The sequence below is a fragment of the Canis lupus genome, chromosome 8 (assembly GCF_011100685.1).
Source record: "Canis lupus familiaris isolate Mischka breed German Shepherd chromosome 8, alternate assembly UU_Cfam_GSD_1.0, whole genome shotgun sequence".
In the NCBI taxonomy this organism is placed as follows: domain Eukaryota; kingdom Metazoa; phylum Chordata; class Mammalia; order Carnivora; family Canidae; genus Canis; species Canis lupus.
Window position 1 is genome coordinate 67,673,889 of NC_049229.1, and position 14,340 is coordinate 67,688,228.

Sequence of the window (14,340 nt, forward strand, 5' to 3'; positions counted from 1 at the left end):
AGCTTGACCAAACTATTGGGTGCTAGTGAATACTTGTGGAAAATGCTACTGCCAAGGTAAATTAGGGTGGGACAATAGAAAGTCTTGAATGCCAAATTGAAGAATGATGGATTACCACCTGGGTGTCCATGGGTCCCATCTCTCTAAACAGATAGTTACAGGCATCACACTTTTGCAATGTGACCTCTACTGTGTTATACCAATAAGACTCATGGCTTAAAAGAAATCATGTTCAGGTTTCCACTTTCTTTCTGTCCTGAGATGGAATGATCACACAACAGGTTCTTCCCAGCTCCATGGTCTGGAGAAAATACAAGCTTCTGAAGGAGTTGACCTTGGATCCTGGGTCCTGAAAAGCACTCCAAAACCTCCAGGGATAGAAGTCCAGGGGGTTATTTCAGTGCAGGAGTGAGTATCAGGAAGTTGTAGGTGCCTGGTTCAGTCAACAAACACAGGACTGATTGGGAAGAGACCTCAATTTGCAGCAACAGACATTGGCTCAAACTGTGGCTGCCAGTTTTTTGTTGTGTGGCTTCGGATGCATCATTAATTCTCTGTGCCTCTAATTACTCAACTATAAAATGAAGTAAAACAACATTCCTGGCTCAGTGGATATTTTTCCCCAATATAGTGTCTTAAAAGTACTTAATTCCTTTTTCCCAATGATCTATTGTTCAAAATTTTTTTAAAAAGGGTAAATCTGAACTCAATCTGAACTCTACCACCACAATTTCCACCACAGAGCATACAACAGTTGATCCGGGCTAGGGAACATCCATGGGGAGACAATCATGGTCCTGCTAAACCAGAATAACGGTGCACTACGAAGAGAGTTTTGCTTAACTCTGGTCTTACCACCTTACAGAGCAAATCAAGGCTGCTGCATGAGGGGAGCATCAGAGGGTTCTTTGAGGTTTGAGATCACAGGAATGATGCATGCACAGCTGCTTTGTAATCCACAGTCCTGTATGCTATAAATGACTGATCATCATTATTGTTCTCCAGAGTTTAGTCCCTGGGGAAGCATATGGCGATGGCCCCTCTTCCAATTTTCTCATCTATATATTTATGAATACTTGTTTACCTAAGCCCTATATATCGCTAGGTAGGATTGAAGTCAATTTAAAGCAAATACAGTGATGGCACGCTCAGAAAATAAAATGAAACTGAAAATAGGAGCAAGAAAGGAAAATGCTATTATTTGCAGTATGAGTTCATATAATTTCTGAGCCAAGAGCTCCTGGCAGTCAAGGCAAAGAGGATAACATGAGAAATCCCTTGCTTTTGTTATCAGAACAGAAGCTGGCCACTCTTTGGTGACTCTTTTCTTGATGCTAAACTCTGAGAGCAATGTTTCCAGGGATTCCATGGTCAGAGGTGAAGTCCAGGAGCCTCGAGGAGCCATTGGGCCTGGGAAGGGGAAGGGTACAGGCAGTAGGGAGAGATCTCTAGGGAAAGGAGAGCTCAGCATTGTGTTGAGGATGACCAGAAGCAGATCAGGAGAGAATGGCATTCTAGGAAGGGAACCTGTGGGTGCAGACACCAGAGGTGAGAGCACATGCTGCCTGCCTGCAGGGAAGGGACACGCTCAGTCACCATGGTCAGTGATTGAGTTCATTTGCACACGGGGATACCCATAAATGTTTCTCTGGTGGAAGAAGCCAAGGGCAATATGAATAAGCTGGTCAGAAAACAAAACCAAAGGACCAGTTAGCTCAGAAATTCCACCAGGCTAATGTGTCTGCCACTGCGATGAGTCTCTGTTGTTGAATAATGTAATGTTCACAAACTTGAAGTTAGAACACTCTTTGTCTTTCCCTTGCTACAAGCTTTGTCTAAATCATGCCAAGCAATATGGCTCTTTCTGGAATATCCTAGCACCTTAATACTTCCCCAGCAGGCATCAGTATCAGTAAACTCTGGAGGGGAGGTGACATAAGACTCCCTCCCAGGTGACAAATCCAGGCTGATTTTTTTTTAATTTAAATTCAATTTGCCAACATATAGTCCAACACCCAGTGCTCATCCCATCAAGTGCCCTTGTTCATGTGCATCACTCAGTCACCCCATCCCCTTACCCTCCTCCCCTTCTACAACCCTTTTTTCCCCCCAGAGTTAGAAGTCTCTCATGATTTGTCTTCCTCTCTAATTGACTTTTTGAGTAAGAGAAACTGAAAAACTCCCAAAGCACCTTGTTGATTAGCTAGTCCTGAGTCTCAGTAACTGAGTTTGGCCAACTTCCTTTTGCAACTTGATGGTGCCTCAGATTAATCCTTTGGTAGCTGAGTTAGTAATAGCTAATAGTTAAGAACCCAGTTGCTGTTCATTTAACAAACTAGGGAAGCTGGCTTCGGTTGCATACCAGATTATGTGGGCTCTAGGGATCTGAGTGACAACATCCTGGGCTCTCAGCTCCTCCCTGCCCTTTGTTCTCGCTCACCCCAGGTGGCTCTTTGCTCACTCAGCTCTCCCCCATCCCTTTTGCTCTTCTTTTCTCTCTTCCTGTCTCTGTTCTTCCTCTTCCCCCACCCAATCTCTCTAGAAACACTTAGAATATGTTCTTCACCCTCAATGTTTCAAATGTTACACTGGCATGTCTAGGAAGAGTTCATTTTTCACTCATTCTGCTCCTACCAGGAAAGCATGTTCAACCCAATTACTCACATATTCTTTCAGCCCTGGGGGAAAAAAATCACTGATTATGTTTTTGATAATTTATTCCCCATCTGTTTTTCCTTTTCTCTAAATAAATTGTATGTTGGGTGTGGTAGGCAGAATAATGGTCCTCCAAAGATGTTTACATCCTAATTCCCAGTACCCGTGACCCATAGCTGTCAGGTGCCAGCCAGTTAACACTGCAAACCAGTTCTCAAAAGAAGGGAACTGCCAAGAGGACGTGTATTTCGTGAGCAACTACTAGCTCCCCTGCAAGCCTTGCTGACTGTATCCTGTGCCGTTGCAGCACATGGCGACGGGTTGGTGCATCTCTAGGAGCCAGAACTCTGAATTTCATTTAGCATTTAATTAACTGGAATAGACCAAGGACTCCATGGCAGCCCCCTGATTGCAATCTGTGGATGGATGGGCATTTTTATCTGAAAATGATGACCGGCTTATCTTCTGTCGTGCAGCTATCACACGTGATATGTATCTCTCGTTATCCCAGCCAATCAAACACAGAAAGTTTATTAAGATTCTATCATCCGAAGTTATCACCAATGATAGGATTTTTCATCTGAATGTGCTTGTGTGCAATACCGTATTTTTTCTAAGAGATCCTCAGGAAGAATGAGAGAGTGCGACGAACCTATAGTCAATGACCAAGTCATTTAAGGACCGGGACCACCCAGTGAATTCTAGTAACCAGATCACTTAAAAAGAAGTTTGTAAATCCCTTAAAAAAAAAAAAAAGAACTGACATGGCTACAGAATAACATAAAGAAAGGAAAAAGTCAGAATGATCCTACAGTAAGAGGGGGAGAAAGCTATTCCTTAGGTGAGTACCTTTCCAGGTAAGTCATATGGTTCTATATTTTGCTACCAACGGGTTCTGCATTTGTACAAGCCATAGAGAAAGAGAAAAATGATCAACTCTGAGATTTTAGGGGCCCATGAAATGCATACAATCCCTTATTTATGAGAATCTAGTTTTTATTTAGATCATTTGTAAAGAGGAAATTCAGAGAAGAACCCACTCACTTGAACACTAGGGTATTAATTCCTACAATCAGCAAATGCCTCTTGAATTCTCACTTATGCTGGCCACCATGTCAGTGCTTGGTTTGCAGTGCTAACCCAAACTTAACCTGTTTTCTTAGTGTGGACAAGTCACTCTTTGTGACAAGGAGACAGTGAAACAATCACAGTAAAATGTGAGGGCACTTCCATGGAGGTATGTCCAACATCCACCAAAGACCCAAAGGGGAGGTGGATCTTCTAATCCTTGTGCAGTTGGGGAACTTTTTCATGGACAAGACAGAAGTTTAAAGAGAGACATTCATCTTCATCTAGGTGATGAGGGAGATGCTCAAGTGAAGGCAGGCCCTGAGATGAAAAACAATGATCTGTCAAGACTGAGGTCCATATGAGAGGATATTGGTAAGTTCTAGCCTGTCTTCCAGGCTGAAAGCTCCTTGGGACCACTTCTGGCTTTGGTCTCCAACATCACACTCGCAGCAGGGGTTCTGGCAAGCTGTGGATGCCAAGCAATTTTCTAATGAAAGAATGAAAGAAACAGAAGATGTGCTGAGAAAAGCTTTGGTGATCTGGAGATGTGATGGATGTTTTTGGTGGCCTGGACAACCAGCATCCTGTTTACCTTAAGATTTCACCTTAATAAATTAGGCAGGATTGTTTTCCTAAGGCTATTCAAAAGACCACACAGATGATCTTTTCAGTTTTCAGAGACCTCTGGAGTTTACAAAACCATTTTATAACCTTGATCTTAGTGATGCACATAAACATCTGGTAGGGGGAATAATAGTCTGGTGGGATATGAGGCTGAAGAAAAGACTAGGGGTAATAATTCTGCTGCAACTCCTTTCACACCACCTTGTTGTTAGGCTATATGTGTATCTTCCTCCCCACTTACACTGAGAGCCCTGAACTAGGGGCCATGTCTGAATTTTCAAGGCAAATTCCAAAAATATTGGGTGGAATCCATTGTACCACCTGGGAACTGTATCAGCCTTGGGCAAATAAATAACTAAAACTCTGAATTTTAAATCATTCCTCAATCAAATGTGTAAAGAATGAGATTTGCCCACATGCAACTCAAAACAGTTTTAATCCAGTATTCCCAACTCAACGTGGCCAACCTCACTTTCTCAAAGGTTTCCATCACCCCACTTCATCCTTCAAAACTGTCCCTACTAATTTGGGAACAGCTTTGAAGGACTCTGTTCTCCCCATTTCCATTCATTTCCCCCTGTTACTAGGAAAGTAAGAGAGGCAAGGCTCCCAGAGGGCTCTCTACCTTCAGCCCTTCATATCTCTCCAGTGCCCCAGACTCCCATCATTTCTTCATCTTTTTTGTTGTCCTGACTTTTTATCTGGTTTGGGGACTTATGCCCTGGATTTTTCTACTCTTTATTTCTAGAGCCATGGGGGCCACTTGGAATGCTTCTGGCTCTGCTTTCTGGTTCCATAACTCTTTACTATTACCTCGACACCTCTGACAACAACCCCTCCTCGGAACTCATTAACGCAGTTTCCTGTTAATTCATTAGCACTCCAGAGCCCCAGCGATGATCTTTCTCTTCCTTCCGCGGTCTCTGCCCTTACAAATTTCATTTCTGAGGTTTCTCTCACATTCCGTTTATTGTGACATCATTTATGAAGTTCTCCCTCGACAGGAGAGGAGTCAAAAATAACTATATATCATTTTAAATTGCTCTGGTTGGTAACTCTACATTTTAAGAATATCAAGGAAAAAAGTGTCTAATGACAGGACTACAAGTGGATAAAGAGCTGACAGGGTAATTGCGTTACCAGATGCTCCCATACACCAGTTAGCTAGCTGCTTGCCTGGCCTATTTGAAGCAACGGGTGTCAGGTCAGTAATTAGGCTCTCGCAGACAAACTGGAAGTGCCATCTGATCTCCTCTGAACACCCCCATCACTCTCATTTATGCCAAGTTCAATATGAAACACACTGTCACCATCCTCTTCCTTGAAGGCTGCCAAAAGTTCCCAGGGACATCTCCCCCACCCTCACTCCCACACGAGTTAATGAAGTTAATGCTTCCCCCGCATGTCAGAGAACTTGTTCCCAGGATAGCACTACTTTGGTGCCCGTCAACAACAAAAACATCCAATAGCAACCTTGACTCTACTTTTTGATTCTTTTCTTCTGACTGTAGACTGGCTGACATTTTCACACTGAGGGCTTCTTTGTGTTAATTTCTTTGTTTGATTTCCTAACGTGGTCTACTCTTTAGAACAAAGCAAAAGGGCACAAGAACCTGGAGAACTGAATTTAGGTCCTGCAAGAGCCATTAAGTTGCTATGGGGCACTGGTTAGGATCTGATGCCAGCTGGATATGTCCACATTCATTGATCCGGGGTGGGGCCTTTGGGGAAAGAAAGGGAGTAGGGCTAGACTAAGTCATGGGACAGTGGAGTATGGGGAAGGTATCCTGTCCCCCCTTCTGGGTTAAGACTCATAAAAAACAACATTAACTGGTAATGGCCCAAGTAAGCCACCTCTTTTAAAGAGAGGGTATTGAACTATCTGAAGACAGTGAAGGTGAACAAGTCATCTTTGAAAGTGTTTGAGATCAGTCATCCCTGAAGAAGTCCATTAGTTGGCTAAGCTGGTCACCAGGCCAAGGGTAGTCAGGGACAGGAAGTCAAAGAGGATACAAAGGAGCAAGAAAATCATCTTGGACATCTGCTAGTTTTACCTACCCAAACTAGATTATACTTTTTTTCTGATAATAGGCATCCTGGTTTCCTTTTAAGAAATTTCTCTTTTTTTTCATTATCAGTCCATATGGTCAAGTGAGGTTGACGTTGACTTACCCCATTCTCAGACACCAAGGATGAGTGTGATCCCCACTTTGGCCCAGCAGAGAAAGACTTGGAATTATTAAGGAAAGGATGCTTGCTTTCTGGTGAGGTTTCTAAACTTAGGATTTTCGGGGGACCACCAGAAGGAGATATCATTTAAAAAATAAAGCCAACATAGAAGAGAGATAAAGAGGGACCAAGTCTGAGTGACAGCATACAGCTCCCAGAGGCAGCCATGCCTGAAACAAGAAGCACTATTGGACTTCTCAGTTATAGGATTCAACTAATCTCTTCTTATTTGGTTTAAGCCGGGTTCAGTTGGGTTTCATTCCTTGACAATGGAAAAATCCTGATTAATAGTGTTGGATAGAGCTCAGCCCTCAAAGAATTAGGTCAGCTCTTTAAGAAAGATTCTCTTGGGGAACATTCAGTTATCAAAGCTAAATATGAGTGTGGGTGACAGAACAAAGCAGAAACACAATTGCCCAAACTAAGGCAAAAAAACAAACAAACAAACAAAAAAGAAAAAACAGAGTCAGGGATGTTGATTCAGAGTAGAACAGCATCAAGGTCATTAAGTGTCTCCCAGGCCAAGATAGGATGGGACTCCTGGTTGGACTTGGAGTCCAGCTATGAAGGGACAGATGTTGGGGCATCTTGGTGGCTCAGTACATTGAGCATCAGCCTTTCACTCAGGTCATGATCTCCAGGTCCTGGAATTGAGCTCTGTGTTGGGCTTCCTACTCAGTGGGGAGTCTGTGTCTTTCTTTCACTCTCTCTCTTTATCTCTCTCTCTCTCTCTATTTCTGTCAAATGGGAGAGTGCACAAGCAGGGGGAGCAGCAGAGGGAAAGGAAGAAGCAGGTTCCCTGCAAAGCAGGCAGCCCATGCAGGACTCAATCCCAGGACTCTGGACTCATGACCTGAGCTGAAGGCAGACACCTAACCAAATGAGCCACCCAGGTGCCTCAAAATCTTTTTTAAAATTTTTAAAATGAAGGGGGCAGATGCTGGTCTCCATATTTACACTCACCCAGGAGCTTTGGACAAGCCGTTTTCTTCCATTGGTCCTCGGTTTCCTCAAATGTAAAATGAAGAGGTTTGATCTTCTGTCTTTTTTGGTGCTCCTCCAGCCCCTAGAAACTAAAATCTCCTCCTCCTATCTAGCTCCAGTGTGTAGCATTGATGAAGCTAGAAGATACAATGCCCAGAATGGCTAAAGAAGTCTCAGAACAATGGTTTCCAGGACTAAAACAAAGAATTTTTGAGAACAAGGAGTCTGGTTTCTACTCCCATTATGGGGAGTTCATTCTCTTGCCTTTCAGTTGACCTTCCACATAGCTTTCCAGGAGAGGCTCCAATGAGAATTTATTGTTTTTCTGGCTAAAATTTTCAGTAGCTACAAAATTTGTAAAGTCTCTGTGAAGACCATGCTTGGCCAAAAATAGCATTTGGAAGATAAAAAGTCAGAAAATTCTATCCACTGAAAATTTGGAATTTTATGAAACTCTCATTATAATGCTTTTTTATATTCTTTAAAACAAAGATATAAGTGGCATCTATAAATGTTACATGCTATGATTTTCTGTGGTGTGGATTTTATTATCCGGTTTTTGTTTAATTTTTCTATAAGATCAGAAAAGAAGGAATGGACATGGAAAGGTAGAATATGTGCTGGGAATATGTGTCAAGATCTAGGCCTCTAACTGTTCTACGGTATCACTGCCTCCGCCCAGTCCCACATTGGATATGCTATGTTGGATCAAGTTTTTAACAGCCATGAAAGAGGTTACTTGGCTTCAATTTTAATCATTTGGAATTTGAGCAAAGAAGCATCTTTACACCAGCTAAGTGCTGGTCATAAATGTGGTTTCCCACAGGAAACTTTTGGGCTTCTTGCTTTTGGGGTGGAACCCTGAACACAATGAGCCAACCCTGCAAGGAGCAACCTCAGCCAAGGCTCAGGAGTCACCAGGAACACAGGTTTCCTTTTCCACCACTCTTTCATGATGAGGCCAGTTTTCAGAGAGTATTCTATAAACATTAGTTTTTCATGATGCTCCGTAGGAAATATACTCTAGACAATAGTTTTTGCCAGTCTCTGAGCTGGAGACTGAGGTTGCAAGAAGGTTTTTAAAGACAGAAACTCAAGGAAGACAGAACCACACAAAGCCCATTTCAATATGATGCAGTGAATGCAGTGACAGATGTACCCCAGAGTACCAGGACAGGACACATTGAAAATACAATTTCAGGATGGTGCAGTATGTATTTCTGGTAGGAGGATTAGGAAACCCAGTGTTTGAGAATTACCTAATGCAACTTGCTATGTTGAATTTAAGCAGAAGATCTTCTCAATGGAGTAACTAGTTTCCATGATTCAGGCTACCAGTTGCCAATGGGGGTAGTTCTGATGATCTGGTGGAAATAGTCACTAACAACAACAACAACAACAACAAGATAATCTTACCAAAAAATCTTTAAAATATCTTAAACACTTTTATTTTTAAACAAATATAAAAGATTATGGTGTATGTGTCACACTGCATGGCAATGACACATACACCATCCCTGGGAGTGGGGCATAAACAACTGTGGGCAGAGATCTGTGAACCCACAGAAAGATGGAGATTGATACATGGGAGGAGGTGTGGAGGCAGTTCATTTGCTCTTCCTAACCAGGTGATGAATTATCCCCTCTGCCAAAGCTGGACATAACAAAAGGAAGCAAGAGATTGGGAGATATGCCATGAGAAAGTAAGCAAATTGCAAGATTATGACTGAGATTTTCAGTATAGTCCCTCTCATTTTATTTGCAATGCCTGAATGAGTTCAAAGATCAGGTTTATAAAGTCTATAAGCTAGTTCTATTCAGCCTAGTGCAGAACATTTCAATTGGGAATAGACCAAATTCTTCAGCCAGTTAACAATAGCTGTAAATGTACAGGGAAGAGTCCCTTTCCTATCCAAGCAGCTCTTAAGCATCCCCACTAGGGATGCTTGGGTGACTCAGTCAGTTGAGCATCTTGATTTCAGTTCAGACCATGGTCTTCTGCTCATGGGATCAAGCCCTGCATCAGACTCCGTGTGGGGCATGGAGCCTGCTCAGGATTCTCTCTCCTTCTCCTCTGCTCCTCTCCCATCAAAAAAAAAAAAAAAAAAAAAAAAAGAGAGAGAGAGAGAGAAAGAAAAAAGAATTCCCACTAGAAACCATTAATGGACATATACTAATAATGAGTGAGCCAGAAGAAGAGTAGCCAGGCAGGGCCTGATGCTGAAGGAGCCACATGGGGTTATTAACATAGCCACTGAAAATTAAACACAATAAAAGGAACGTCAAGAGGAAAAGAATTACTGGGGTTCACTGTAATCCCTACTATCTTCAAATTTTATTTTTAGGCCTAAAACAGAGCACACAGAGAAAAAAAGGGAGGGACATGGTGTTGACTCACTTAATTTTGAATACAAGCTGAGGGGTTTAACAGTCAGCCACCCTGTCTTTCAGATTCTGTTTCCTATTTCCTCTCTGGTAAAATGGGGTTAACATGCTTCACCTCACAGAGTCAACATTCAATCAGCAATAGTCAGGAACACCTGGGTGGCTCTGTCAGTTAGGTGTCCGACTGTTGGTTTTGGCTCCAGTCATGATCTGGGGTCCTGAACTTGGGGTCATGAGGTTGAGCCCCATATCCAGCTCTGTGCCCAGTGGGGAATCTACTTCGGATTCCCTTCCTCTGCCCCTCTCCTGTTCACACTGTCTCTAAATAAATAAATAAAATATTCTAATAATCAGCAGTAGTCAGTATTATCACTGTTCTGCTCAGGTTCCTTTTGGTAAATCTTAGACCACAAAGTAAATACTGAACCTCTAAACCATTGGCTATCTGTCCAAATTCTTAAGATAAATTGTCTTGCTTCACCAGTTACAATTTAGAAATATAAAGGCCCTGGATTTTCATCCCTTTTAATCTGAGAGTCACAGGAATTGTTCACCTGAAGATGGTAAACACATTTTTGTTTTATTCAACTCTCAAACTCTACTAAAAATAGCAATAGTTTTCAAAAAGGAGAATAAGAGAGAAAATATACCATCTGCAATGATATAAGGGAATTACCACCATCTCAAACCATAAGCTATGGAACACACCTGCCAAATACCACATGACCTATAGCTAGGTGGTGGAGGATGCTGAGCAAAGACGACTCCACTTTTGATCTCGAGCAGAGTATATTGTCCCTAAAATGGCAACATTTTAAGCAGTGCTATCAATGCTTATTTTGATTAGTATCTAGGTTGTATATAACATACAGGAGAGGTGAACAGTGCCTTTTAGACATCCCATTCAAGAACACGATTGCCTGAAGAATAAGCCCCAGGATTGATCATGTCATTGTCTCCTAGATGATGAATACAGGAAGAGGTCAGGCAGGGCTAAAAAAGGGAGAAGAGGCTTCTAATTCCAGAATGCAGCACAGAGACTCTATGGCCTTGTTATTAGCCACAGCAATACCTCAGATGTCGAAAGCTGAAGCAAGATATCCCCTGGGATGAAAGAAAGAATAGATCTTGTGACTTGAACGAAAGATTCCGTTTGCCCAGAGCTAAAGCTTTGGTTGGTCCCAGATCGCCCTTGCCGTGTCTTCTTTATAATATTTGTCTGTAGGTGGCCTGAAAAAAATTAGCCATTAAAAAATGTTAACAATGCCCCAAGAAAAGGGAAGATAAAAGATATAAACAAAAGATACGATGTCCATTGTAAGAGGAGAAGCCCATGTTGATGGGAAAAGAGCTCAGAAAAATAATTTTATATGGTTTGGAGAGGATTTTCCTCTGCATAAATGAATTAAAGGAAGCCTACAGTGGTTTGAAGAGATTCTCTCTCTCTCTCTCTCTCTCACACACACACACACACTTTGTTAATCTAGAAAAGAAAGGAATTAAAAAGAAAATGATATGAGAGATGAAAGTCATTTCAGAAGCAAGAAAGTGGATAAACACAATTGATAAAGAAAAACTGGAGAATAATTTTGAAGAAATCACACAAAAGAAAAAAGCAACAAAAATGATTATACATAGGGTAATGTATCTAAAAGAGCCAAGATCTGTATAATTGGTGCTTCTGGAAAATAAAACAAAACAAAAGCTATTCAATGACACCTTAAAAGACCATTTTCTTAGATGTAGACTAAAATTTACAGCTAGCAATACATTTTACCTCAAGGAAAAAATAATACAACATGATCAACATTAAACTAAATCCCAATGAAATGAATGACCCTCAAGACTAAAGGAAAAAAAATCCTGAAGCTATCTAAACAAGAGAAGCAAAAAAAATTTTTTTTATTAAAAAAAATCAATAAACAAGAGAAGCAAGTTACCCAAAATTGACCTCCGTATTCACGGGTGAAAGAGAATTCACCATTATAAGCAAATTTCTGAGGGAAGCAGTGTGACCCCCAAATTGCATACAAAGTCACAGTAAGGCTCAGCCACAAAAGTAAATAAATAAAATGAACAAATAAAATCTAAAACAAAAGGATGTAACAAAGATGAAATGCAAATATCAAAGTAATATAACAAAAACCAGGGACTGGAGGGAATGGTAATGAGAGGAAGAAGTATGGACTTGCTCACTTTTTCATCAGGAGATGACTCTTTAAAGTTGAGATATTCTTCTTTAAAAATCTTCAAGTTTTTCCCATAACTCTTATTTCATTTTTTAAAGATTTTATTTATTTATTCATGAGAGATGCAGAGAGAGACGCAGAGACACAGGCAGAGGGAGAAGCAGGCTCCCTGTGGGGAGCCCAATGCAGGACTTGATCACAGGACCCCAGGATCACGCCCGGAGTCTAAGGCAGATGCTCAACCACTGGGCCACCCAGGCATGCCACTCTAATTTTTTTTTAAAGATTTATTTATTTATTTGTTCGATAGACATAGAGGGAGAGAGACAGAGAGAGAGAGAGAGAGAGGCAAAGACACATGCAGAGGGAGAAGTAGGCTTCATGCCGGGAGCCCAATGTGGGACTCGATCCCAGGACTCCAGGATCACGCCCTGGGCCAAAGGCAGGCGCTAAACCACTGAGCCACCCAGGGATCCCCTCTAATTTTTTTTAATGAAGAAATATTTATCTAAAGATCAAGTTGCTCTTTAGTTTCTTATGGCACTTGTAATTGAGTAAAAAAAATGCATTTGAAAAAAAAATGCATTTGATTTTATTTAAAATCATAGTTATAATTTTTTATAAATACATACTTTTCCTAGCTATATTTTAATCTGTTTCTATTCTATAGATAAAAGTGCCCAGAATAATGATTAGCAAATTTTGACAATTGTTACTTCTGAGCAATTTAAAATCAGGATTTTTTTTAAAGATGTATTTATTTATTTGAGAGAGACCATGTATGTGCACGTGTACACACATGCACACATACACAAGTACGGGGAGATGCAGAGGAAAGAGAGAGACTTTCCAGCAGACTCCCCACTGATCATGGATCCTGAGGCAGAGTTCGATCCCACAACCTGAAAGCATGACCTGAGCCAAAATCAAGAGTTGGAGGCTTAATGGACTGAGCCACCCAGGCACTCCTGAAATTAGGATTTTTTAAAACTTTTTCACTTCTCTTAATTGCTTGTATTTCTTCATAATTATCAGGATATTTAAGTAAAAGAATGATTCTTTATCCTTATAAACAAAACTTAGCATCAGATAACAGCCAGTGAGGGAAGTGAATGAGAGCCCTGGACACCCCCATCCTCTCATGGTTCCTCCTGCTAGGTTACATGAGAGCTCCACAAGTGGCCATCTAATGCTCTGCATGCATTTGTTCATCAAAACAATCTTCCCCACACCATCTTCCTTGAGCCACACTGCTCTGCTTGAGACCTCTGATGCTCTGGAGCTCCAGACCACAGGGGGAGAGGGGAGTGGAGAACCATCTTGGAATGGAGGCCTCTCTGCTCTCAGGTCACCCCACAATACCATCCAGTGCCTCCCACTGCTCTTAGGGAATACATGAAATCCTCCCTGGATCCCACAGAGCCCCATAATATCTGGCCACAACCACCTCACTACCACCCACGACCTTGCCCATGTTGTTCTCTGTTCCTGGGTATCCCATGCATGTTTCCAGAGTAGATCCTTTGCTCTTCTTTTGCCTTGAAACACTGCTTCCACCCTCCCCCACCCACCCTATCTACATAGCATCTCTTCCAGTTGTCACCCCACCTTCTCACCAATGCCTCCCTCATAACCTATCCCAACCCCCCTTGAAGCCCTGTACTACTCACCATTATCTGAAACCATCCCATGCATGCATTCCTTACTGGTTTATGTCCCCCCCCCCACCCCACTAGGCTTCAGGAGACCAAGGACCACCCCTGGCTTATTCACTGCTGAGTCCTCAATGTCTAGAACTACACTCGGCATACAGTAATATATGTAGTAGTATAGCATACAACTACTCCTTAATTTCCATGCCAGGTCCTAGGATGAATACCTGGAATCCAACACACATAAGTAAAAACTTGGGGAACAAAGCCTGGCTTCATGCAGTCGCACATGTCCCCAAGTTCAGAAGTGCTCTGCCCTTGAATTAATGCTTTTCTATTGTTAATACAATGTATTGAATCTCAATACCTTTTGGAGAAAGGTCTCATGCTTTCACCATGCACTGGGCCCCATGAATGATATAGTTGGTTCTGTGTGAAACGAACAAATGAAGGAATGAATGATACCATTAGGCCAATCGCTTCAGCCTCAAAACCTGTTTCCTGCAAGGTGGAAAGGATAACTCCTCCCCTGCCTGACTCATACTGTGCTA